Source organism: Mchenga conophoros, linkage group LG20, assembly GCF_057382185.1.
Source record: "Mchenga conophoros isolate Kocher_MC1m ecotype Shallow Benthic linkage group LG20, M_conophoros_male_GT1.1, whole genome shotgun sequence".
Lineage (NCBI taxonomy): Eukaryota > Metazoa > Chordata > Actinopteri > Cichliformes > Cichlidae > Mchenga > Mchenga conophoros.
The window spans coordinates 5,302,764-5,329,121 of NC_140545.1; the positions used below are offsets into that span (position 1 = coordinate 5,302,764).

Below are 26,358 nucleotides of genomic sequence, written 5' to 3' on the forward strand. Positions count from 1 at the left end.
TATATTGAAAAGGGCTGACTGTGCAGTTACAGTGCTTCAGCATCATTGTTACTGGGATAAAAGAGCTACCAAAATAAAAAAAAGCCTAGTTCACATTTCTGTATGTGAACATCTGCTTCCGTAAGTCTTTCAGAGTTTCGCTGTTTGGTTGTGATTTGCCTTATTTTGGAACTGAAGCACCAAAGCTGTGCGCAAACTTTCGAGCTGTGTGTTACGGCTTATTGACACTGCAACGGTTTAATTGCAGATGTGAGGTAAAAAGCCGTCGCTGAGGTTTCATTGGTTGTGTGCGCTTATGTTCTCTTGCTGCCTTTGTTTTTTCTCGTGCTCCTTTTGGGATAATTAGACATAAAGAAGGCAATCACGGGTCATATAATCTACACACCACTTACTGTTCTGGTTAGGAGCCACCGCACTATTCTACAAATCTCGGTGCTGTCTGCGCACATCACTCTTGCCCGTTAGTACGACGTGACGGCTGCCATGTCAGCAACATGGCACATCTCTGTTCTCTCTCTCGCTTGAACCCTCTGTGAGTTTTCCCTTGGGTTGGCAGAAAACGAGTGCCCCCCTCCTCCATGTCTGAGTGGCTATAACCTTGCCACCAGCTTGTGTTTGCGTGTCTTTGTTTTTTCTTTCCAACTCTAAAGACTTGAACAATGATGACTCAAGCCATGCAGAGTACACCACAGGGAAAATTCAGTGGGAATAAAAATAACAAGTGGATTTTTGACTGCGGTAAGATGTGAGCATGCTGGCACTGGGCTAAAAGCCTGAGCAGATTTTGCCCCCCCCCCCTCGACCGTCGCACACACCACACACACACACCCAGTTCATTAGATTAGGCTGTCTCGTGTTCAGGAAGTGCTGAAAGGCACTGCAGATTGTATCTCCACAAAATGCTGTCCTTACGTCCAGAGACAGTTGCCAGTCCCAGTCTTTGAAATTCCAAAGTAGTTCTCAATCCAGTTAACGTCCGATATTGCGGTCGTGTCTTTGTGCTCCCCCTGCTGCTGAGGTTTCTTATTAGGAGGGTTAACTATGAGGATGCTGGTGTGTTGGTATTTCTGCGGTCGCTCATCTGCGCACCGCACATGAAGGTCTCTAAATTATTTACTTTCCTGACATCACCATATGGTGCTGTAACTTGTTTGTCTTGGAGCATAGAGGAGAAATGCAAGACATAGACAGATTTACTCCTTGCATGAATACATAGGAGACCCTCTTCAAACAATGCCTGTTTTTTGTTATTTCTTTTGCTGGGTGGGCTTTGTTGATGCAATTGTGTGCAACGCGCTACGAGAGTTCTCCTCTCATCTACTTGATAGAAAAGCGATAATAAACATAATTGGGCCAAAATATGGAGATGTTTCAAAGAGAAGACCAGAGGCTGCCGACACTTGTCTGCAGCGGATGGGGCAACTGAGCAAGAAGCTTGAAAGGCCTTGGAAAAATTGGGTCCTGATCTTCTTTGAAATGCCACAATTAATTGCTATGCGTTGTCCCCAATGCACGGATGATTAAATGTGCTCCTAAACTGCCCTGATTTGTGGGGGCACCTTGCCGATTTTATTTGCCACTGTTAACATTTTCATTCCTGCATTATGCATGGTGCTGTGGGGCAAGGAAGTGCTGCAAACAAATGGCCTGAGGGATCGGTGTAAACACATCGTGCCATAAGAGGGAGAAGACTAACAGTTCAGCACAACCTCCCTCAGCCAGTCTTCACTGACAAACTAGACAGCCCCTCTGGCAGCTTTGCTGTACTCTAACAGATCAGTGTAAGTGCGACTGTGAATGTCGGTCAATTCAGATACTTAAACTTGCCGACTGAAAATTAGCTAAAGAATATGTGAAAACTGTTCAAGCAGGGCTGAGATTTGATGCATGGGAAGACGTTCTTCTGTATCTTTATTAATCGACAATGAATGCATGTCTGATAGAATATTTCTGTCTAACTAATTGAATATGATCCCTCCTTCTTCATAGGCTGAGGTCACTTTCACTAGTTAATTCTGACAGGCAAAGCAATGTGGTGCTGGTTGCTTTGTGTTAAGGGATTTTAATTCCTCATTGCAATAATCAGTGAGTGATGGAAGCCCTAGTGTTATATGAAGGCATGCCAAATGACATGTGCTCCCTTTTGAACATGAAACACTACAGAGCAGAAATATGAATTTTCACATTAGCTGCATATTAACTCACTGATTAGGATTTACTTGATGTGAGATCTTGGCTGTTAGAAGTGCAACGCTGCACACAAGGCCTGTCTGAGTTGTCAGCTGTCATGGCATTGGACCAGAGCCTTACACTTGGCAGATCTCCACCCTCTCACCTCCGGCTGACAATGCAAATACAGGCAAACGATGTGTAGCTGCTGGACAGCACTGTATACCCTCATCCAATTCCTTATGGATAAAAAAACTTTGAGTCAGACGCTGATCACTAAAATGATCCTTTTCACTATGACAGCCTGTTGTTTTGACACTGGAGTCAGTTTTTTATATCACGTCATAAACGAGTCCATACTCTAAAGTTCCTACAAGCGTGGGGAGTTTTTTTTAACCTAGTCCCTTGTCATCAAAAAGTAACTAATGCACAAGTCAGTGGAAAGAGGGCAGATATTGTTTTTTATGGCGTGACCTTTGAGGCATTATTATTTTTTTGATGAATAACTGTTTACTCTGAAAGCGGGCATTAAACAAGTTTTTCTTAAGTTTTGCAGTCATTGTCCCTGACACAAATGGCAAAACAAAAACACCTCATCCTGTTCATGCAGCCTGTTGACAGTGGAAATAGAAAGTCTGTTTAAGTGGACTCGAGGGTAGTGTTAAATACACGGTAACCAGTTCATTAGGGTGCCTTTCGGAGCATGAAAAATGACCTTTTCCCTTGTAATCGTAGGCTGAGTTCATAGATAGTTGACTGGAACGAGAGCATACTGTATGTTGACAAGGATCACTGCTCCAACACCCGTCTGATTTCATTATGTGGAAAAAGGTTAGACAAATAACAAAATACATTACTATAATTATTTTTTTTAAAATCAAGTGCACTGAAGTTCATTTAGCTCTGTTTGCTTTGCCCTCATATTCTTTCTAGAGGGTCACAGCTGGGTTGGGTAATTTCTTGGACCAATTAAAGATTTCTTTTCAAGTTTCTCTTCTGCAAAATATTTATTTGTCAAGTACTTTGTGGCATATAATTAGCTGAGCAATATAATCAGCTGTCTCTTCTCGTTCTGCTGACGGACTCCCGCTCCACCGTCTTGGACTGTAGCTGGCAGTGGTGAGCACAACAAAGACGACCATGTGATTCCTCATTCATTGCTGGAGTGAATGAGCAATCTTGTGTTCAGTCTTGCCGCCTGCGACAGAACATTTGACACACTTGGCTGAGACATTTTGGATCTAGCAGAAGTTGCTCTTGCAAGTCAATGTAGAGCAAATGCTTATTCTTCGTTTTAGGGTATGCTAACCCACCTGCTGGGAGGTTACTATGCTTTGGTTTATATCTTTGATGAGGCTTGACACACACACAGAAGTTACACTGTAAAAACACTAATCTCTAATACACTAAAGCAAATGGCTAAAAAACTAAATGCACTTTATAGTCTCTTTAGATATTTTTGTTTCTTGCAGTTCTAGATTGCAATCATCATCAGAAATTCCCGTCTCTGTAGTGTTTTGATAAAGCAAATGTGGTTAAAAGACTGAAAATATTTAAGGTATCTGCAAATGTGATGCACATCTGTCAAACAGCCCAAGGGTGAAAACCAGCACATAAGAAGGCAACAAATGCTGATCCGGGACTTCTCTGCGGCAAAATAAAATATGGCTCAAGTTTTCATTAAGGTGCTATTGATTAGCTTTTCCTGGCAATGAATTATGGATGACATTAAATAAAAGGGAAAATATTTTTATGACTTTGCTTAGGCCATGCCAGATTCCCCCTTTGCCTCTTGTATGCTCGCCCTGACAGGCATTTTGTTTTCTCTCAAATTCTTGTGGCTTTTGTGAGACCTAGACCAAGTTAAAAAAAAGAAAGAAGCTATTTCACTTTGATTACCTTTTCCATTTTAGATATGTGTAAAATGATTAGAATTGCAGACTTTACAAAAGGGTCAAAAATTTGTCAAATTAAAAATGTTTAAAATCTCAAACTCCTAAAGGTCTAATCAGCTCTCTCTTTGTAAAAAAAACCTCATTTAAAATGTAAAAAAAAATAAGTAGAATTGCATAAAAACAATTCAAAGTTGCTACAGTTCCTTTACATGCTCAGTTGTTATTGAAAACAGTTATTTTTTATGAGAGTTTCTCTGCTGTTTCTGATTATTCTTGTTTTCTTGTGTTCCAAGGATGCTAACTGTACCTTCAGATAGTCATTGCTACTATGAAGTCTTTGCATAATAATTCCTGTAAAATTATTTTCTTGATAGGATATCTTGAACTTCTAAGTGAGAGGTGACAGAATCCTTTCTGATTATTGGGTCTGTAAAGAAAACAAATGCAGAAATTATTAGACAATCCTGTATGATTGAAAATCTTTATTTAGCTGTTACAGTGCACTCTCACAAATGTCGCTGCACTCCTAAGCTGCCTTAGGCCCGAATCCCACTAGGCATGGCTGCTTTGTGTCACACCGGCATAATCCTTCCAGTTCATCCCAGTGCACGTACAGTGAATTTCAGGAGCAGCACCGGCACTCCTTTGCACTACTAAAACTCTGTGCTGAACTTTTTTAGTTTTTTCTGTTGGAGCTGCACAAAAAGAGATGAAGTGCTGGAAGTCAGATACAAAAAGAACATGCAGTGAATTTTCAAAATAAAACATCCTGTGCACATTCAATGCTATACTTCTAAATTAGTCTGAGCGTGCTTTAAAGCTGCACGAAGGCCAGAACAGAACTAGGGATTCATCAATTTGACATTTGTATTGGGTGATGGTCCAATCTTAATATATAAAAAAAGAAGCTAGATTGGGTATCCTTGACAACGTGCTGATCGTTGAGCTGACCTTTTGAAATAAATTGATCTGTGTTTATTTTGTCATGTGGCAGCAGCTAGCCTGAGAGCAAACATGGCATGGCGAAAGCTAGCAGGAATTTCACCTTCGTTATGCCAGCGGCTTGCTTTTTTTTTTTTTTTTTTTAACTGTAATGAGACTAGTGGAAATGAATTAGTTGATCAGCACCGGCACATTTTTGAATTTTTTTTATTGTATTTATGGATCTTGGGCATGCTGTCAAATATTATATTGGTAGCAGATTGTTGGAGCCTTTCCCAACTGGATACATCCTGAGTAGATCACCAGTCTATCACAGGGCAAACACAGAGAGACAGACAACCACTCAGACTCACTCCCACAGCCAATTTAGAGTCACCGATTAACCTAGCATGCAGTGTTTGGACTGTGGGAGAAAGCTGGAGTACTCGGCTTCTCTCATGCAGACATCAGGAAGGCTTCTGGCTGACTGGTGGATTCAGACCCAGGAATTTCTGACAGTGAGGCAATGGTGCTAACTACAACACCACAGTAGATAGCAACTGAATGTTTCTCTTTCTAATAATTCTCTAAAATGATTTTTTTAAATGTCTAAATCAAACCTGATATTCCTTTAACTATAAAGAATGTTTCCTAGTTTTTTCCTAGTCTGCTGATAGCTGAAATCAAACTATGGAACTGGAAAAAAGTAGGCTTGATGAATCCCAGGGCAAAATCAGAAAAAATGGAATTGCATCCCAAAAGTTGAACGTCACATCTAGTGTAATCCCGGGATTAACAGCAGAACTGCTCATTTACAAATACACAAACCTCTTTTACTCTTGGAAGTCATCAATTGATGACGTCCTGCTGAGATTTATTCCACATTTCCTTTTCTCTGGACGTCTTGTCTATTGCAAAGTTGTTGTTTTTTTCAAGTAGCTGTCCACAAATTCTTCTGCTGAGGATATGAAGGTGTCATGGGAGTCATTTAAAATTGTAACTGCTCCCTTATTCACAAGGGGTCGCCACAAGGGGTAGCTCGACATGTTTGATTCGTCAGATTTATTATTTAAAAAAAAAAAAGAAAGAAAAAAACAAAAGACACTTTCTCTCTGTTATAGCAATGGCAGCAGTCACATTCACAGAGCACGCACAATCTTGGTTTTAGTTTTGACCTGCTATGCATCACAGGAATGTACTAACTGTTGGTGGTGGAGACTTTTATTAGAAATAATTACATCTGCCTACAGTAAATAATAGTTGAACCTGTCTGCCCAGTTCTGTCTTCTTAAACTTCTTTCTGCTTATACATCGTCTGTTTTCTTAAATAGTAGTTAACTTGCAGGGACAGTTTTCTTAACTGGAACTTTCTTTTCTCTTTTGTCTCCTGATTAAGCTCAGTGTGTTGAATTCTAGTATATGTGTTTAAGTATCTTGTACATTTAAGTCTAAATTTGTTCAGTTTATGTCTGCGTTAAGTTATTTTGCATACAAAATCTGCAAATGAACGAAATGATCTTAATGATAAAAAAATATGAAAGGGTTATTCTTTCATAAGCAGTAGTGCTGCTCAGATATTTGTGCATCTGACCAACAGGTTTGCCCATGCAAGATTCGCAAGAGCTAGAGATCTCATATTTTAAATGGCAAGAAAAATGGTCTGTTTAGAGGTATGTCTGAGAATGAGCATTCCATTCACATTGTATGCTTGGTTTCAGTAGACACAGCAGACAAACAAAAAAATATGTTCCTGGCATTTGCGTCACTGAAAAAAAAAGTAACTGCACCTACAGGTTTTTACAATACGGGCTGTATGAGTTCTTAGTATTTTCTCTTCCCTGAATTATTATTGAATTCACAGAAAGATATGATTTACAAAAAGAACATGAAAGGCATAATATTATGTTCCTTTTGTGAACAAATGAGTTTCTCAGGGCCAAAAATCCTCATATAAACAGTGGACTGAGTGCAGTTTTAAGTCAGGTGAAAGGTAGTTCTTTAGAGTTAGACTGATGAAATATATTTTGGGGGAGTTGTTTGATTCTCTACAGATCACACAGAGTAAATAAGTTGTTTTTAAATCATTCATTTACTTAATTTTGACAAATTTACATATTCATTTACTATCTGATGTTTCAGCAGTTAAGTCATTATATTATGGTTCTTCAGTTTGCTAAACAGTGTTAAAGTCAGTGATATGTAAAGCCTGTAGAACCTGCCTTATCTATCCTTGGGTAGCTTTGCAGTCACTAGCCACTTTATTAGGTACACATAGTTATTCTTGGTCCAAGTGGGTACTAACAAGCCTTCTGAACTGCTTTAACTTCAGTGATGGAAACGTTCCTCTGAGATTTTGGTCTATCTTGACGTGATATTGTCACACAATTGCTGCAGCTTTGCTGGCTTCAGCTCTATGATGCAATTGGGATGTGGTGAGTATAGAGTACAGTGAACTCAAGAGATGTATGTGCATTATCCTTTTGGAGACAGACGATGGGGTGGCTGTAGCTCAGGTGGCAGAGCAGGTCAGCCACTAATCAGAAGGTCGGTGGTTCGATCCCAGGCTGCACCCTGGCTGCATGCCAAATATCCTTGGGCAAGATACTAACCCTGTGTTTGCCTACTGGTGGTGGTCAGAGGGCCTGGTGGCGCCTGTGTCCGGCAGCCTCGCCTCTGTCAGTGCGCCCCAGGGCAGCTGTGGCTACAATGTAGCTTGCTATCGCCAGTGTGTGAATGTGTGTGTGAATGGGTGAATGACTGAATGTAGTGTAAAGCGCTTTGGGGTCCTATGGACTAGAAAAGCGCTATACAAATGCAGGCCATTTACCATGGGCACATTGTGGTATATAAAGAGATGGACATGTTCTGCAACAATGCTCAGGTAGTATTTTTTCCAATATTCTGTTGTCTGATTTTGGTGAGCAAATTGTAGCTTCAGTTTTGTGTTCTTAGCTGGCAGGAGTGTGGTCTTCTGCTGCTGTGTGCTCAGAGATGCTCTTCTGCATATCTTGGAAAGACCCTGTCTACATGCTTAAATGCTTTTGGTTATTGTCCAATTAGATATTTGCATAATGAACGCTTGAACAGATGAACTAGTGTATCTACTGTGCATTTATTTTGAAACATTTAACGCATGAGAAATCACCCAATCTCTATGTATCTTCCGTATATACAGCGCTTAACAAATTTGTTTTAGACCACCACCCAATTTAAGGTTTATGTCACAGCTGCCCTAAATTAACACTAATGACAGTTGACAAAATTAGAGTAAGCAAAAGCACATTATTACTTTTTGATTAAGATGCCAAGTTAGTTATTTACATGCATTCCTGAACAAAAAAAATAGATTTAATGGTTGAATGTCATTCATTTGTGATTTCATTGTGCCACCTCAAATTAGGGTATAAAAATGTGACTTGAGCAATTCACATGCAAAAACGTTTTTGAAAAACTTCTAAAAGATGTTTGTTTTCTTATTCTTACAGGTTGGTATAATAAATTTGTTAAGCACTGTATTCCTACTGTTGCCACAAAACATTTACCAAGAATAGGTTAAATAAAAAAATATATTTTTAGCTTACCTACTTACACATCTTGCTGTGGTGATCATAGCGTTTATATATATCTGTATCTCTTCCCTAACAGGAACACCAATCTGAAATCACCTTTACATGAACATCGTCACACGTACGGCAGTCATTAACTGCATTAAATGCAAAATATTTTAAAATACAATTCTAAATCCTAATTCTTTGGATTTTCCTATATGGTGTGGTGATTTCATCATCCCCCTGCGAGTGCGATGTTACGTTCTCTGCTTTTGTTTGTTTCACGTGTCACATTCAGTGTGCATTGCCCATATGTAACTTAATGGCCACCGAATTTGTATTCTCTAAAGAATTTTGTTTGTGTGACTGCTAAATATGGAGTGAATTATTTGGAAAAGGGCTAATTGGTCTAATTTGTTAAGAAACCTGAAGCTAGTCATCAGTCACAAAACCCCCTTTTCATGCATCAAACATCCCAACAGAAAAGAGGAGAAGAGCAAAAGCCGACTGATTTAAGTGATATGTTTTTAAACAGATGGCTATTTTGCTATTTAATGCAATTTACAAGATACAATCCTTTGAAATCTGACTTTGGTAGTTCATTAACTTGCCACATAATGAGTGTCGAGAAAGGACAAGTGTGGTACGAAGCTGCAGTACGTAGTTAATAGAAAATCTTTTAGAAGTGACAGCGCTTTATAAAAGAGCTCCATGACTGCTAGCTGTTGTTCAGTGTTCAGACTGCAGGCACTTAGCGCACCAGGTGTTTTGCCCAAGATTTTTTCCACAAGACAAATGGAAAAGTGCCATATCCTTTAAACATCCCATTAATATGTCTTATAAGAGTCACCGCAACTGAGCACCAAAAGCTCAGTTTTATTACAGTTTCTTGTCTTTGTCAGGCATAGCTTCCAGTTTACGTTTTCAGGTAATTATAGCGTTGTGCACACTAGAGTGGCACAAATTAGCACTTTGGGCGAAGAATCAGTTGGCTGGATGCCCATCATTGCTTGCATGGCCTGGACATGACAAACACAGAAGCACAAATGCCTATAAAAGGCATCCAAAGTGTGACAACATTTTGAAGACGTTATTTATTTATTTTTTTTAAGTAAAACTAAAAGACTAACTGCGGGATTACCGCTTTTGATTTTAAAGACCAACATTGGGTAAAGTCCTGTTTGTATATTGAGTGAACCCTGCAGAGTCGTGTGTGAAAACAGGCCTTTATAGAGGGTCAACTTTTTTTTTCTCTGTTCTTTAAGCTCGTAAATAAATGTAGCAGGGAAAAAAAAAACTTTGTTGCAATAAATGAAGGGAGAGGACACCTTAAGAAGCTGAGTCTGGTCTGAGGCTTTGCCTGTGCCTAATGTGTGAGGAATAATGCACGATGTTTGATGTGGTCTGAATAGTTCTTCTATCACACATGCCATGAAAGAGAACTCATGGCTGTACTGTATACTGTATGCAATTCCTCTTTATTACACGTGGAATTTCCTCCCAGATGATTGAAGTATCAGCATATTGCTGCCATATTCCCTCCCACAAGAGCCTAGAGTTTTAATAATTTGCAGAATGAAGGGGGGTAGGGGGGTTGAGAGGCTATCAAAGTGGCTTATATTTGTTTAATCTCTGAAGGACTGCCATTCACAAAGTTTTCCAGAAAAAGACAGGAGTTCATAGTTCTCTCTAAAAAGCAGTGTCGAAAGCCGGCTAAGCTGCATCAAACGTAGGTAGGATGCGTACACAGTGATCGATATATGCCGAGAATTACTATATGTGCTGTGTTTACAGTATGATCATGTGGTGGAAAAATAACAATAAGTAATCTCATGTCATTCTGCTGTTCTATGCAAAGTTAATGTAATCCTCTAATGTTTAGTATAACGCATCAATCATGCAAAAATCTATTGTTGCATTAGCCTTGAAAGAACAATAATAATAAAAATGCTATAATGGTTTTAGCTTCCTTTCCATAAATCATACTTGGAGGCTGGGGAGGGGGGTATCTTAACTTGCCATTTCAGCTCATCTGAGCAGTTGAAGTGATGCTGAATACTGATAGGATATTGAACAATAACCAGAGCTGCAGTTGGTCACTTTCAACCTGAAGTGGTATGAAATACTGCACGACACAGTCAGTGGCTGCTTCTAACTGAAGTTGACCCAACACCTTCTGCAGTGACATAAAGCTGTTTTCTGTTCGATAGCCTCTCAACAAAGGACTGTAAATCAGGAGTAAATGCATAAAAACAGCGAGCAGCAGAAGATTTACTGTAACTCTGCGAATCCTTTTAAACAAATATTAAAATAAGGGCCAAATCAGGCGGATCATCTTTAAGCGGGTCGTGCTCTCTTCAGCTTCGAGGCGAGCCACAGTAGCTGACAGGATGGTGGAATTTACATCGTTAATAACATTTAATTAATGCCGCAGCCCTCACTCTGAAGATAGGTTATGTTGTCAGTGTAAGTCTGTGATGTATGGATAAAAATCCGAAACGAACGAGCACGTCACTGAAGCACGGCGTCCTTTACCATGATTAAACAAAACATTGAGACGCACAAGCGACTGAAAAGTGCTACAGTTGAGCAAATCTCCCGTGTCGTCATTCAAAAAGTCATGTGGCAAAGCACGTACGTATAGAGAGAATTGCTGAAGAGCACAGCTTTCAGATTTGATGAGTGGAAGTGCATTTCTACCATGTGGTTTCAACCTGGGACCTTTACAAGTGCTTGTCGGAGTAGTGCTTAGAGTGCTGCCTGAAGAGGCTTTTCGATTTCACAGAGAATACACTCTTCCCAGGAAGTGGGTGGAGAAGATAATTCTGCAAAAGAAGAAGGGAAAGGAAAACAAAAAAAAAAGAAAACTGGAGAATTAATAAACCTTTTTAGTTGGCATAATCACTCATTTTGAACTTAAACTGAGCAGAGCAACAAAACAAATCATTTTTGGGGAAAGAATACATGTATTTTAATGCCCTCAAGCAAAACTAATTAAAGACGACACCTCATTTACATAAATAAGCATTATAATTTGCATGCGTGCACAAGGGAATAGAGTCAGAAAAGAAAGCAATATTTTGCAGTCTGCTAATTTCATTTTATTCAGGATTTAAGCTTAATAAAGATTCATTTTGGAGGGGAAAGGAAAATAATCAAAGAGGGAATTTGAACTATCTCCAAAGATGCAGCAGCCTACTATTCAAAGGGCTCCTTCCGAGTCACCAGATGACTCCTAATCTGGAGTGGCACTTCCTGGCCGAGTTCCAACACCAACTCCTTGAAAGGTAAAGAAATTTTAGAGCCCAATTTATTAGTATGCAGTTCTGGCTTCGGGTGGAGAATTAATGGCGGTGACTGATAATGACTGTAATCGTGGCACAAATGGGGTGTTGAAATAGCAAACAACGGGCACAAGGCATGTAATGGGGATTTTATTAATTACCCAAGGTCCCTAGCATGAGCAGTCTCCAGGATTTACTGTGGCCGTGCCAGCCGGTCGAGAAGGGGTCGGCCAGTCTAATCTGACAATGAAAGGGTCACTGCAGAGACTGCAACATGCGCAAAAGGGAGCAACGTGGCCGGCCTCCTACACGTGCCTTAAAATGACTTTGTAATGTTATGAAAGGCACTAATATTGAAAAGATGAGAGCGGCTGTATTCATTTTGGTTTTAGAATCTTTTTGCGGATTCAGCAAATGTTTCAACAAATGCGAAAACGGATCAAAGAGGCAAGATCCAAGTCAGATAAATTGTCCCCTTTCATCAGAGTGTTTCAATTAAAGTGTATTGTAAAGGCATTCACCTGCACTGCAGTAAGCTCCCTCTGTCTCTTTGTTGACTGTAAGAACAAAAAAAATCAACATATGGTACCGCTGTCAGGTAGGATAGCCCATTCGCACATCAGCTCATCAACAAGAGAGGATTGATTAAAAGTCCTTTTTATTACTCACTGCATCCTTAATGGACGCTAGACTTTCAAAATGGAAGAAACAATTAGAGTTTTACTGCTTTGTGGGCACTACTGATTTATATAAATCACTGCACGGGTGTAAATTTTCCAATAAAACACTGTACCACTCCTAGCATACATAATCAACACGTCCATTCTTGGTACACACTCCAGACTTGAACAATCTCTTTAAACTGGTAGGACTCAAGCTCACTCAGTCAGTAGACTGTCTACTTGATGGAATTTAACTGTTTCTATATGGTTTACCATAACTACTAGTATACATTTGCAAGGCAAACAAACACAGGGAGACTGTTTACTTTGTATTTCAGTGCTGTACAAACATGAAATTAGAGTTTGCTCATTCATTTAATATGAAAACCAGCAGTTAAATCCAAGCCCGGTTAGGTGAGCGTCATTTTCTGGGGTGATGCGGTCACTGTGACACAAAACACTCACTCAGCTATTCAGGGAGTACGTTTTTGTTCTTCTGTTTTATAGCTTACTATATTAGTGTCAACAAAGAGTATGAAAAACAAAATCAGGCAAAGAAAGTAAGGTGGGTCAGCTGCATATTGCATTTATGGGAGATTACATTATTTGCAATGGTGATGTCGTTTTGCTAAAGCCACGTTGCGTGACAAAAGTGGGTAGTGCATATTTTACAATGTGTTTATCTAGTACTCATGCCTAAGGGTAACATAACCACAGAAAATCTCACCTTGCAGGTTCAGATTTTTGCTTTTTTTCCTCTCTTGAAGGTACGTTTTTTTTGGCCTTTTTTCCAGATTAAGCTGTTAACTGTTGTCTTGTTAAATGTTAACGAGTCATCTCCACATTTTATCAAAAGGTTTCACAGTCACTTAATAGTTAACACATTTCAGCCCCTGGGATTGTTGTTTTATCACCAAAATCAAAATATGCACTTTTTCAGAACCGTCCCTCATTCACATGTTCTGACAAGGTGTTCTCAAGTTCCTTGGCTCTAGGTTGTATTTGCAGTATTATAGTGTTTTTCAGAACACCTTGATACTTAAAATCATAACAAAAACAGCTGTACAATTTGCAGGGAAATTCAATACTCTACAGAACTGGCCTGTAAATAAAGATAAGATAGATGGATAGATAGATGCTTTGTTGCTCCCACAAGATACATTTTTGTGTTAGTATTAACAGTTCTTGTAAATGTTGATGTCATTTATTTAAAAAATTAGTTCTCTACACTTTCTTTCTTATTTTTTGGATTTGAATGTATTTGAATTTTTTGAACAATTCTGGTAAATGTTAAATATTCTGCGTCAGTGCCTTCTCTTTTGTACTTTACTATTCATAGATGAGTCATGTCTGTAATGGAAAATACCGTACCACAAAGTACAAACCTAATTTACTTGTGAAATACCCATCTTTAAGTTCTGTTTTGTTGTTTTCTGTCAGTGTTTTTTTCTTTTTACCTCAAGTACCTGTTCCATGGGTGTGTACATTTTTTCACATCATGAGGTCATGTGTGAAAAATGTACTGAAAAACAGTCATGCCATAACAAATCAAAACCTGTTTCTACGTAATGATCCAGATATTTTAAAAAAAACAAAACAACCAAAAAAAAGCGTCTCTATCTTAAACACGCACGTCGAATGTTTCTCTGAGCTTTTTGCTTGTTTTTGCTCCTCCTCTTGTCCTGCCTTTGAGTCCAGAGGGGAGAGACTTTGAAACTAAAGTTGGCAGCATTCCTCGGCGGTGACACACGCTGAAGTATCACTTTATTGCTCACTTTTAGAAAACACCAAAAACACAAAGAGCTCAACCAGATGTTCGAGTTCTGCTCTTAAAAACAGAAGTGTAAACACTCGCTGAAAGAAAAAAAAAAAAAAGAACTTCCAACTGTTCATTTTTTTGACACGCTGTGCTGTTTTGTGTGCGTGCAGCCTAAAAATTAAAGGCAGACCAGAAAACGAATAATTTCCCTGTTATTGCTACAACCCACTGTGATTGTGTTTCATGGTAGTCGGAAGTAGCAGACCCGTGGGTGTTGAGGAGGAGATCCCTCTGTGTTCCAGCGGTGTCTCAGACAGGCGTGTTGCCTCACCTGGTGCTGTGTTTACCTCAGATGGTAGGATTAGGAAGCAGCCATGTGGAAGATACGACTCTAATCCATCGTGCCTTTGCTTGGCACTTAGACATGGCCCTCTGCAACACTTCCGCTCTCCTAAAGTTAGAGCAACGCCCTTAAGGAATGTGAGAAATATCAGCACCGTTTCAAGACTCTTGAGCATGATGCAGCCACGTGGGGTTCAGCTTACCTCGTGGAGGAGGTGGGCGTATGTATGGGTATGGGTGCTGATGATGGCAACCATCAACCAGATAGATTCAGATTTATTGGATGGATCTGGGCATCGTTATTTCTCTAGGCTTGTGCCTGGCCTCTACGGCAACGAGATACTTTCGTTTTCCTTTTTTTAATTTTTTCCCCTCATGTGCACAAAACCCTTTTTCAACGTAGAGTAGCAGATAAGCTGGTATCATGAAAGAAAATCTCTTAGTTAGATAAAATCCTGAATGTTGTCTTTTTAAACTTGCCGACATTGATTAGGCAGTGATAAAAACCTCATAACCTGCAAGAGGGAAGGCTGACCTCTGCATGCTCACAGTCTGCTGCTGCACCCCAATCTTATATACTATAACTTACTGAGCTTCCACGTTTACAATACTGATATTTTTCTGTCTGGCTGAGTTTCTTTCTTTCTTTCTTTCTTTCTTTCTTTCTTTCTTTCTTTCTTTCTTTCTTTCTTTCTTTCTTTTTAAAGAAATTTCAGGCAAAGTTTCATTTTTTTTCTGCAGAGATGGTTTTAAGTATAAATTAATAAAAATAAAATGAAGTGCAGCTGCCCGTTTGTTTAAAAGCTATAATGGCTTTGCACTGAATGATAAATGCAGTTGTTTAAGGCCGAAATACTGGCTTGCGATAACTTTGATATCTGATTTTCCTTTTTTTTCACACACAGTGCAAAGGACATAATCAAATCTATAAATGAATATGCATTTAATTTACATGTTAAATGTTTTATTACCATTGAAGAAAGGGAGCTACAGTGTTTTTCTTGTGCGTTTCAGAGGACTTGCCCTTGATATCGTGGCCAAATCACCACCCCAATCACAAATGGTGGAAAGCAAAACTCTTATTTATCCAATGTACTGATAATTAAGCTGTTCTCATTAGTTACATAATTGGAAATGTAATTAGCAATAGTAATAATTATTGCATTTAATACCTTTTCTCTTTTAGTTATCAGGCTCATTCAAGCTGGTAATTAGCAGTCGTGAGAATTCTATACTTTCGTCCTAATTCATTTTGGTCGGCAGTTATTTATAGTGTATTTTATATCAATAAATCATTACCATATCCATTTAGATTTTTCAGTAAACATACAAACACCGTGCTCACTCAAATGTTTGTTTCATGTTTTGTGTAATAACAAAGCAAAACTCTATCTGCATAGTTGCAGTTCTACTTTGCCTTAACTAAGCCTTACAGTGAGACGCCTGACAGAGCTCAGCAGCGAGGTTCCGAAAATGGAAAATCTCATTCATATTTTCCGTAAGGATTTTGATTATGAGCAGTAATGTTGTAACCATCCAAAGCAGACTTACTCTGAGCTACAGCATTGTGAAATGATGGCACGCGCTCCTGTAGAAACCACAAGTCTGTGCGATATCCACCTCGTTTTAACAAAGATGCAGTTTATTCTCTCCAGAGTATGCAGTCGGTTCTGTTCGTTAGCTGTCAAGCAGCCACGGTTTTCAAGATATCGTGCTCAAATTTTGTGTCGTGGTAAAACACGAGCTAATTTAATTTTGGTGAAAATCAGATCAAGGTCAAGTTCACATGAAATGTATAATTTATTTATGGGTCGTCTTCAAATTTCACAACAATATTCTAGGAAGTTGTGGCCTTGAGTACCGGGCTGTTTGCACCCCAGGTCAAAGTTGACCTTGAAAAAACTTTTAAAGAAACCACAATGGGCATCATGTCATCTGAGTGAGCTGTACAACACACGACAACATCACAGCGATTACATAAAATTTAGCAAAATCACACATGGCACGAATATGTCTTAAAATCTCAAATTTGATGCCGAAGAAGTCAGCTAATTCTGCTTCAGTCACATGGCTAAAGATAATAAAATATATAATTTTACTATGTAATGCTTTAAGGTCATAGGTCAAAGTTCAGATATCTGGGTGTTGTTATAAAAGCAGGTTGACGTCAGGATGTTGTAATAAAAACATCATAAAACATCAGTGTTTTAGAACAGCCCTTTGAGGCGAGTCATTCTCTTGTTTGCAAAGTCATGGAAAGGACTAAACTAAAAACAGCGTCATCTCTGATCGGTGGACGCCGCTGTTACCATGGAAGTGTCCAAGCCCAACAAACCAATTTAAGAAACTGCCGAAGAGGTGTTTGCAGTCAGGGATGATATTTTGATTTATGCTTTACTACACAAAACACAAAATGCAAATTAGATTCGAAACTACTATTAATATTTAACACTATTATTAACCATATAAACATTATGATAATGATAAGGTTTGATTTTCAATAAAGCTTAAAGATACTGTGGAATCTGGATACTGTGGAATTTGCAATGCATTATGGGATGAGTAATGCCTTTCAAGTAATCATGTAAACAGTCTTGCACCTTGGTCTTTTTTTTCCCCCTTTATTTTTTCTGCATATCAAATCTTTTTATGGTCATGATTCACTCATAGCTGGTTGTCTTGGTTCAAGCCTTTAAACTCTTTAAATCAGGATTTTCGTCAATAAATGAAAATGAATGGGAAGTTCACTTCTGGAGCCAAAGCCTTTAGAAAACGGGGTACTGATGTGCTTGTTTTGTTTGACCGTCATAAAACGAGTTGGTTCCCCTTTATTTACCAAAACCAGCTGCATCGCTGAATGCAAAACTGCTCCACAGAGAGGTTTCTACACAAAAGAGAAAAAGAAGTTGATTTTGATTTGAGAAGTTTGGTTTTAAATACTGTATATTGGACATAAAAACTAAATTTTATATAAACTTTATTGTCCCATAGATTCACACATTTGAGTGACTTGGTGGTTTGAAGATATTAACCTCTACATTCAGTTTGTTATTTGCAACATTGGTAATGGCATCTTTGCTGCAATCTGCGCAAATGCTTTAAATCTCTTATTTCAAAGAAACTACATGTGATGTAAACGGACTATATGTGATGTAAACAGCTGTTTTATGTTTATCTACAGAAATCAGATGGCAGTAGAGTGAGCATCGGCCAGAGGCGATAACTCCTCAGCGGATTAGTCTTCAGCAGACATTATTCAACAGGAAGGTGAGGCTTTAACTTTTATTCATGCACCATTTTTATGTGGTATAGCAAATATAGGTAAAAAAAGAGACTGCCACTGGCTTTCCTCCCTGTCTTTGACAGATCGGCCCATGTGATTTGTAATTCAATTGTATACCAAAAAAAGAAAGAAAACAAAAAAAAGCAGTTCGCACATTTGTCATTAGTTTTCTGTTTTCTTCAGTGGGAAACAAATTATTGGATAATTGACTTTCGCAAAACACAAAATGTGTCATGCAATGTGCGGTATTGCTGTCTTTGCTCCATGTCAAAGTTGCACCTCTGTTTCTTGGAGCAACTTAATTGTCTCAAACATGCACAGAAGCAGCACGTTCGAGTCATGATACCCCAAGGCATAGATTAATTAAGCTATGAAAACCCATGAGCAGAGAGCATTCAGCAGGTGCCTGTTTGCCTTGGTATGGGACTTGTTTTTGGCAGTGGTGCAGTGGCTCATTATAAATCTATAATTAAGTTACAATTTTATTTGCTTTTTTTTTTTAACATACTGTCATAGGGGATCAACATGGCTTAAACTCTGATTCTGTTAAGTGCACTCTTGGCTATATCGCTTTTATGTCTTTATTCTTCCTCAGGAATTATGCTTTGACAAAAAAATGTGAATGAGAGGCTGAAAACGATACTGTGTGTGTCACTTAGTGCTCGGTATCCCACGCCTCCTGCAGGTGTTGATGTGATTCTTAAAATCTGCTGATTTGTTCTTAATCCAAAGCAAGCTGATTTGCCCACTCCTTTACCTCCTTGTATCTCGGCACATAAACAACCCCCCCCACCCCCTCTCCCCTGCTGGCTGAAAGGATGGTCCTGAGAACCCCCCACAGTTCGACTCATCCCGTGTTGGGCATGTTGGCAGAGCTGGGTGATTGCGATGTAGCGGCTCTCTCAGGCCAACATCTGTTGTTCTGAGTCACCTGCCAACAAAGAGGGAGGGTGAGCTGCACAGTGAGGGGCCTGAAGGAGGGATGAGCAGGTCTGCAGGGGAGAATCCCCGTATCTGCAGGGTGGTCAGACTGAATGAGAGTCACCACCACGGCGGTAGTCTTTGCCAAGAGCTTCCTCAAGCTAACAATGTGGCCTGTGGAGGGGCAGACTAGGCAGGAAATTGAGGTTAACGACATTGTTACATATTAAGCAGGGGTTGGCTGCCTCCGTAGGCAAATCCTTGAATAGTCAAGCATGTTATTATTCACACCTGAAATCTATTAAAACTCACACAGTGTTGGTGGTTCAGTCAAAATATCCATTTTTAGTAATGTAAAAAAACCCCACATATTTTTGGTATTGCGCTGGAAAGCTTCCTCAGAGTTTTGAGTTTGAAAATCATAGATTCAAAATAAAAGTTTAAATTAGTTCTCATGTTTCAAGTACCATTATATCTGAGTGACCAGGAGATCACTGCGGTACACTTGAATCTGAATTGAATAATACATCTACAAACTCTCTTCAAGTGAAGTGACTAGTCATCAGTTGTGACTGTTATGAGTGTTTTCACAGGTGGTAATTGTGCACTACAGCACAGGTCTGTGCTTTAGCTTTCATAGCTCAGTCCTTACAAGTGAATCTCCACACTTTCCTTCACTCTTTCCCCCACTGTGCTTTGCCCAGGGGAGAGACGCCTTCTACGTGTTGTAATAAGGGTAGCTGATATAATGAAGGTCATTGTAATCAGAGCTAATGTGCCAAGGAGTCAAGACACTGTAGCTTTATTTGCCAGCAAGGCCCGGCATTTGGTACCCATGGGGATCAGGCTGATAGTGTTATCTTTGCTAACCTGACTCTAATACAGGCCTTGCTCCGCTGTTTGTGTCAGCGTCGGAGCTGAACTTTTCCCAGTGATCCCCTCCATGTGTGGATGGGCATGGATTGGGCTCTACTCTGTTCCATCCTGGTTAAATCCCATCCCAAGGTGTTTGGCTTCTCTCAGTTCACGTTCTGCATTTAGCGAGCAGCGCTCCCTCTCTCTGACTGTCGGACTTGGGAAAACAGGCTGGGCTTCAATGGAATGTACTTGACATAGAAACATTACATTGGCATCTGTTGAGAACTAGCTCGTAAGACATGACCTCTAAATCTAATCCTGTCCCTCAGGATATGCAAATGTCCTCAGCTCAAATTTGATTTGTTTTTGACTGTTCAGGACACGGCCGTTTGTTTATAACCGTTATCTAACACAGCGGCAGGACAAAGCCGTGTTCGGTAGACAGTTTCGATATTATTTTCTTGTAAAAATTTACCTTAAATGTTAGAATTAAAATTCTTCTTTCTTCACCAAGTATTCGGTAGAAAGAGCTGACCTGAAACGAGTTTTGGTTTCAACCAGGAAGTGAAAACTTTATGGTTAATACCGTGTTTAGTTGCAGTTAAGGTTATTTGTAAAACTGACTGAACCGTTAAACATGTTATGCTAAAACGTTTTTACAACTACAGATTCACAACTGTCTTCTCCATTATTGAAAATTTTACCTCGAGGCTCTGATGTCTGATATGTGACCTGATATTTATCTAGGAAAAAAGAAATACCCCATCCCTACTGGGCATCATCAGCAGAGCTTCAACATTAATTTCCATTTTTCTTATTTTTTTCATAGTCGCCTTTTAAACTTGGTGCTTTCAGTAGCAAACATCAAAGATCCTTTTTCCTATTCATCTGAGCACCTCCTGGAAAAAAAAAAAAGGCTATCCATATCTAACCCCATGAAAGTCCCCTGATCCCATCATTCAAACTTCCAAGCCTCTCTTTGTGGCTTCCTAGAGGACCACGGTGAAATGATCTCTTTTGTTTCGCATCATTAGTTCCATCTGTTGTGCGAGCAGGCCTGTCTGTTCTGGAGCATGGCAACGTGATGGTCGCCAGGGGCGATTGGAGACGCTGCCGTCCCGGTGGCTTGTGGCTCAACCTCTGCCACCACCATTGCCTTGTCCCTGATCCCCATGACACCATCCCATTCGCTTCACAGTTTCTGCTTATTTATTCATACATTTGAGCAGATAATAAAAACGTAAGCTTCGTGTACATGCAGTACTAGTTTACCTTATACACGAGGCCCCTTAGGAGAAGAGTTTGGTTCAGTTGGGACGACATTCATACAATCGTTTGCAAACAACATACAGATTTGAATCTCTATACCTCAAACGCTTAAATGTCCACTGTGTGTCAAAAACGAGCTTTAATAGGTCAGATTTTTGTGCTTATTTTCCTGCAGTCGGGAGTAAATGATGCGCCAAACAGATGTAGCATTTTCTCACAACAAGGAAATATTTTATTCATGATTTACATGAATGATAAATCTTCAGAAAGTCTTAGCGCTGATGGGCATACACAATTTAACATCTGTCTTCCTCAGAATAATTAATCGCTTACCAGAACACTCGGGACTCAGAGTTGGATTTTTCCTCTCACTTTACTTGGTCTAATTACTTCTTTAAAAGCAAAGCTTTCTCTAAAGAAGACTTGAATGATAAACACAGCTCCGCAAAAGGAAAAGTTCAGGAAAGATGCAGGAAACGTCCTGCTCTCGCTTCTTAGTGCCGTGCCTGTAAAACCAAGCAAACCCCACCATACTTAAGACAGAGAAATGTGGCCATACATTCTAATTATAATTCGTAATTCCCAAATGAACATTTCCATAATGTCTCCCAAGTGAATTGCTCTTATCACCATAGTGTGAATGTACAGCACAAGGGCATCCGTGTGCATGTCAATGCGGAGATCGCCAGATAATTTTCATTGAAGATGGAGCCATCAAAGGTCATAGCCATCCGAATGACCTAACCTTGCAATGTAACACCTGGGTGTAAAAGTGGACTCATCCTATCTACTGGGATGGGTGTAATGTACCTCTAATGTATAAAGTGCGGAAATAAAATAAGAGTTATAGGTTGGTGGAGGAGGCTCAGTGTGGGCTAGAGAATACTGTAACTCTATAGGTTGAAATAGCTGTGTTGGTATCACCCGAGGTGACAGGCTATTGCCAAAGTGCTGTATTTGTTGGAACCATTATGAAATAAAGTGTGTGGAAAAGGGCAATATTCAGTTTGAATTGATTCTTGGAAAACTCAAGAAGTGAATATGCTTTCATTTTGATGGTATTACTATGGGCAAAATGTGTTGTGTCAGTTTCACCTCGCCATTACTTTGCTCCATTAAGGCAAAACCGAGTGATTTTATTTTTGCCCAGTCTATTTTCTGTGATAAAATGAAAATCTGAAAGCTTTATTAAGTCTGAGTGACACCTAAAGCTGAGAGCCAACAGGAAAATAAGTCATGTGGGATCTAGTTTCAGTTCATTTTTGCTCAATTCCCATCTCCTGATCAAATACTGCACTTTCCAGTAGGGGCTTAATGGGAGTGTCAAGTTCACAAAGGCCCTCTCTCTCCCACTGACTCCATTACCTGATAACAGCGCTGGTTTTGGCACTTATTTGCACAGTGCAGGGCTAAGCTCGGCTTGTGCCGTGCGCATTCGAAGCAGGTTGTAATTGAAGCTGTATTGAGACCATTTTATTAATTTTTACAAATCTTCCCTGCCTGTATTTCCGAGCTACTACGGGCACTAACTCATCTCATTTTCCTTTGTGTACTCTGACTACTTGTGCTGCTCTTTTGAATGCTGCTTCTCTTTAAGCCAAACAAACATGACCACTGGTGTCTTGGGTTCAGGGCCTTTCAAACAACCTTTCAATAAAACAAGATCAGCTGTGAGACATACAGGATCTCACATGCTGGGCAGCCCCGCTGAAAATACCCTCCCTCCTGTTTCAAAGCCATCAGCTTTTGGTTCCCCCAGGAGAGCCAGCATTATCCTGCAGGGTTTATTTAAACTTGTTGGGAAGGTCTTGCCTTTTCTTTTTGATACACTAGGTTATTTGACATTTAGGCGAACCCTGTCACATTTAAAACCTGATTTTATTCGGCTTATTGGTTCAGATTTCAAAACTTTAGTTGCCAATTTCCCAGTAAACGCAAACAGTGGCAGATTTAAGATAGGGGTCGAGTAATGCTGCGCCTGCCGCACTTGCAGCTCGTCCTATGTTTAGGCATAGGATGACTGATGATGCGACGCCTGCGAAGCCTGCCATGCTGCTAGACTTAACATTTTGTGAGAGACAGTAACCTGAAAGAGAGGAGAAGCATGAGGAAAAAGGACGGAAAAAAAGCGACAAATAGGGACAGATGACACAGGCATCTTTTACAGCTTGATAGTGCAGTCCCCGACTTGTTTTTATTGACCTTTTCTATCTACAGTAGAAGATGTGCCACTTAAATAAATGTCATTTGACCATCTTTGGTTTCAGTGTCACACGCTGACATGTGGTATTTTGATAGAATTCATCCGTTTGTGTGGATAGCGTATCCACTTCGGCTGCTGTGTTGCGTCACCTTATATAGGGCTTTATTTCACTCGATGTGGGCACTTTCAGAGCATCCTTAACTGCCTCTTAAATCAACAAACTGGTCAGTCTCAGTGCGTTACTTTTTTTTGTACCACCCTAGGAGGACACTATGCTTTGGCTGAGACATTATTGGACCATTAAATCGCCACCCCTCCCACTCGCAACCACTTTCGGTTCTGTTTTAAGGCTTTGGAATTACGTCCAGGTGGTGGGGGGTTGCAAAAAAGACTGCTGGAAAGGCTACTTATTCTCTTAATGATGTCTTGTCCTTTTTAAAAGTCGTCATCTTCATTCACAAATGGATGACTATAGCAGAGGAGCACCCCGAGGGACTGAGGTCATCCCAACCTCCTTGTCCCAGCAAAGGAAGTTACTGTGTATGAAATGAGGCATGACAGTTTGCGTTAAAAATTAAATTTGTTGACATCGGGTGGGGGGTAGAATGTAATGGCACATAGTAATTATTATAGGGGTGGATTAGTTAGGCAGGTATTTATGATAAGTTTCCTGCCCATTAGTAGCTGCGCCCAGGGAAATGGGGAATGTTTTGTTGCATGCCAAATCTAAATCTCCAACTTAATAGTGTATTTAAAATGTGACACTGTTAGTTTTCACTAAACTGCTGTAAATACTGTATCTTTTTATTCAAGTATACAAAGTTAAAGATGTTTCAAAGCTTTTGAAATTTAAGCCTTTTTTCAGTGTCTGATTTTATGACTAGAGGCTCCTTACTCTGGTGGTTTACACAACTGCTTAACACGGGAAAGATTCCCGGTTCAGTCTTGGGAGGAGATACGAATGCCTTTGGGGGTGTGACAGGAAGGGCATCAGGTGTAAATAAATAAATAAATAAATCTGCCATATCAAACATACAGAGCTACCTGCTGCGGTGACCTCTTGTGAAGAAGAAAGTCCCTTTCATGAGTGATGCAGTGACTAAAAGTTTAGACCAAGGATCATTATTTTTATCAAATACTTTTGAAATATTAGAAGGTTTTTACTAATGCACAGACTTTATACAAACTTGGATGAGTTTTGCTCCTTCGGGTAATTTTTCTGTCCTGTTTAGTAAATAAAAATTTAACTGGAGAAACTTGCTCTATATATTTTCTCATTTTTAGTGCTGTAACTTTTTAGAGTTATGCTTTTTTTGTCCTTTTGTATGCACTGTAGATGTATTTAACTGTGATTTCATGGGAGTATAATAACATAAAAATAACAAATAACAAAACAAAAACAACTGGACATTCAAGATTTTCCCAAATTATATTTGAAAGGTTCACAGAAGTTTGAAAAGTAAATAAGGAGAGCACCTGAAACAATAGTACAGTTTACTGCATGTTGCCTTTTCCTTCAATCCCCGAACCTTTGGACTGCCTACAAGCTCACATCAAGCGAGCGAGGTGTAGTCGGTGATATACATGACACGCGTCTCTAAGGACCCTCTGATTTGTATAATATCCTTCAGACAAGGTCATAGCATTGCCTACATCTTTGAAGATAGAGGAAAGAGAACATGTTCCCCCCTCATTGTGCCTGTGGAATAGAACAAACGTGAGATCACGGTGTCGAGGGGCTTCCACTCTTCAAAGTTGATATGAATCAGACATGAAATGATTTAGATAAAGTGATAGTTATCTTGATTCCCGGCGCCGTCCGTTGAATAGACACGGCGACGCGCGGGGAAGCTGAATGGCTGTGTTTTAGTGTGAAATCCCGGGGAAACGTATCCATCTGGTATATGAATAATTTAGATGGCTGAAGTTGGTTCCTGTTGCTGTTGTGTTTGCGCTCAGCTTTCTCTCTCAGCTCAGCACCCCCACCATCACCCTCCCTCCTTGACATCACTCCTGAGGTTTGTTTGTGATGCTTAAAGGGAAGTTGGGCCACATGAGGAATCGAGGGGAGGAGAGACTCACTTTCCCTCTCTGCTGTGCTTTCTGTGTCTTCTTTCTTTCTTAGATCTACACAAACCTCAGATAAACAGTTAAACACCCGCTGACACACATAGCCTGTCAGCCAGCCAGGCATGTTGCATGTGGGAAACACTCTTCAGATATCGAGACGCTTTGTTTTATATGGTAGACATTGCACACGTTTGAAACTTGTATACACTGGATTCTCTTAATTGAAATCTGATTTTTTTTTAGTGTTCACTGAGCATCATGGTAATGAGGCTGGGTGTGACTGCAGATGGATATTTATTTGACACATATAAATGGATATTTGGTGGAAGGTCTTCCAATATGGAGCAGTGTAAAATGGATTCAAAGATCTGAATTGTCCCTGCAGCACCAAGCAAAGGCAAACACACGCGTGCACGTACAACAATCACACGTATGCAGAATTTACGGTTTCAGCGCAGATGTACAAAATTGCAATTGTGCACATGCACTTGCATAACAAACAACAGCAACAACAAAACACGTGTTCTGGCAAAAATGTGCAAAAGTGTTTGTGGACAGATAACACACAAACATGCAAATCCACTAATATGCCAGGCCAGCTATACTAATCCAGTCCCTGTCTTTAAGGGAACCAGTCAGGATGAGGAGGGGGGATGGGGGGTGGGGGGGGGGCATTGAGGAATAGGAGGAGGGAAAGACAGAGAGAGGGAGAGAGAGGAGGGAGAGGGAGGGAGGGGATGTGACAGGCCCTTGGAATCTCAACCTCTCTCTCCTGGCGCCCGCACTAATCAACCCCTGTAATTTATGCAGAAAATATGATTTATATTTAATTTCACTACACTTGCATTGTTAATTTGAGATGTAATTAACGCGTCGCCACGGCAACTAATTTCTCAATGCCGTAAATTATCACCGCCTTTTCATCAAAATTCAGTTACTTTGGCTCCTGTGTGCAGTGTTGTGATGCAATTAGGTTACCAGGGCAACCCCAAAGTGTTAATTTTCTTTTGTTATATTGCAGCGAGGCAGAAGTTTTTAAAACACAAATCATATTCACTTTTTTAGTGAACAAAGAACTTGGGACTTTTTTTTCTTTCTTTAGTTAAAAAAAAAAGGAGGGAGGGTGGACGCGATGTTGAATGTTGGATACCGTTCTGCCGTTCATGAGCACCGG

The 26,358-nt window shown here is 39.8% G+C and overlaps 1 protein-coding gene across 2 annotated transcripts in view; it reads left to right on the forward strand.

Annotated features, from left to right (window-relative positions):
• The window catches only part of casz1 (castor zinc finger 1), a 167,985-nt gene that overhangs the window by 18,740 nt on the left and 122,887 nt on the right, over positions 1–26,358 (forward strand). For both annotated transcript variants that reach the window (XM_085258602.1, XM_085258604.1), the window contains one exon: positions 17,762–17,847. The gene's annotated coding sequence lies outside the window, so the exon portion shown is untranslated. The remainder of the gene's footprint in view (positions 1–17,761; positions 17,848–26,358) is intronic.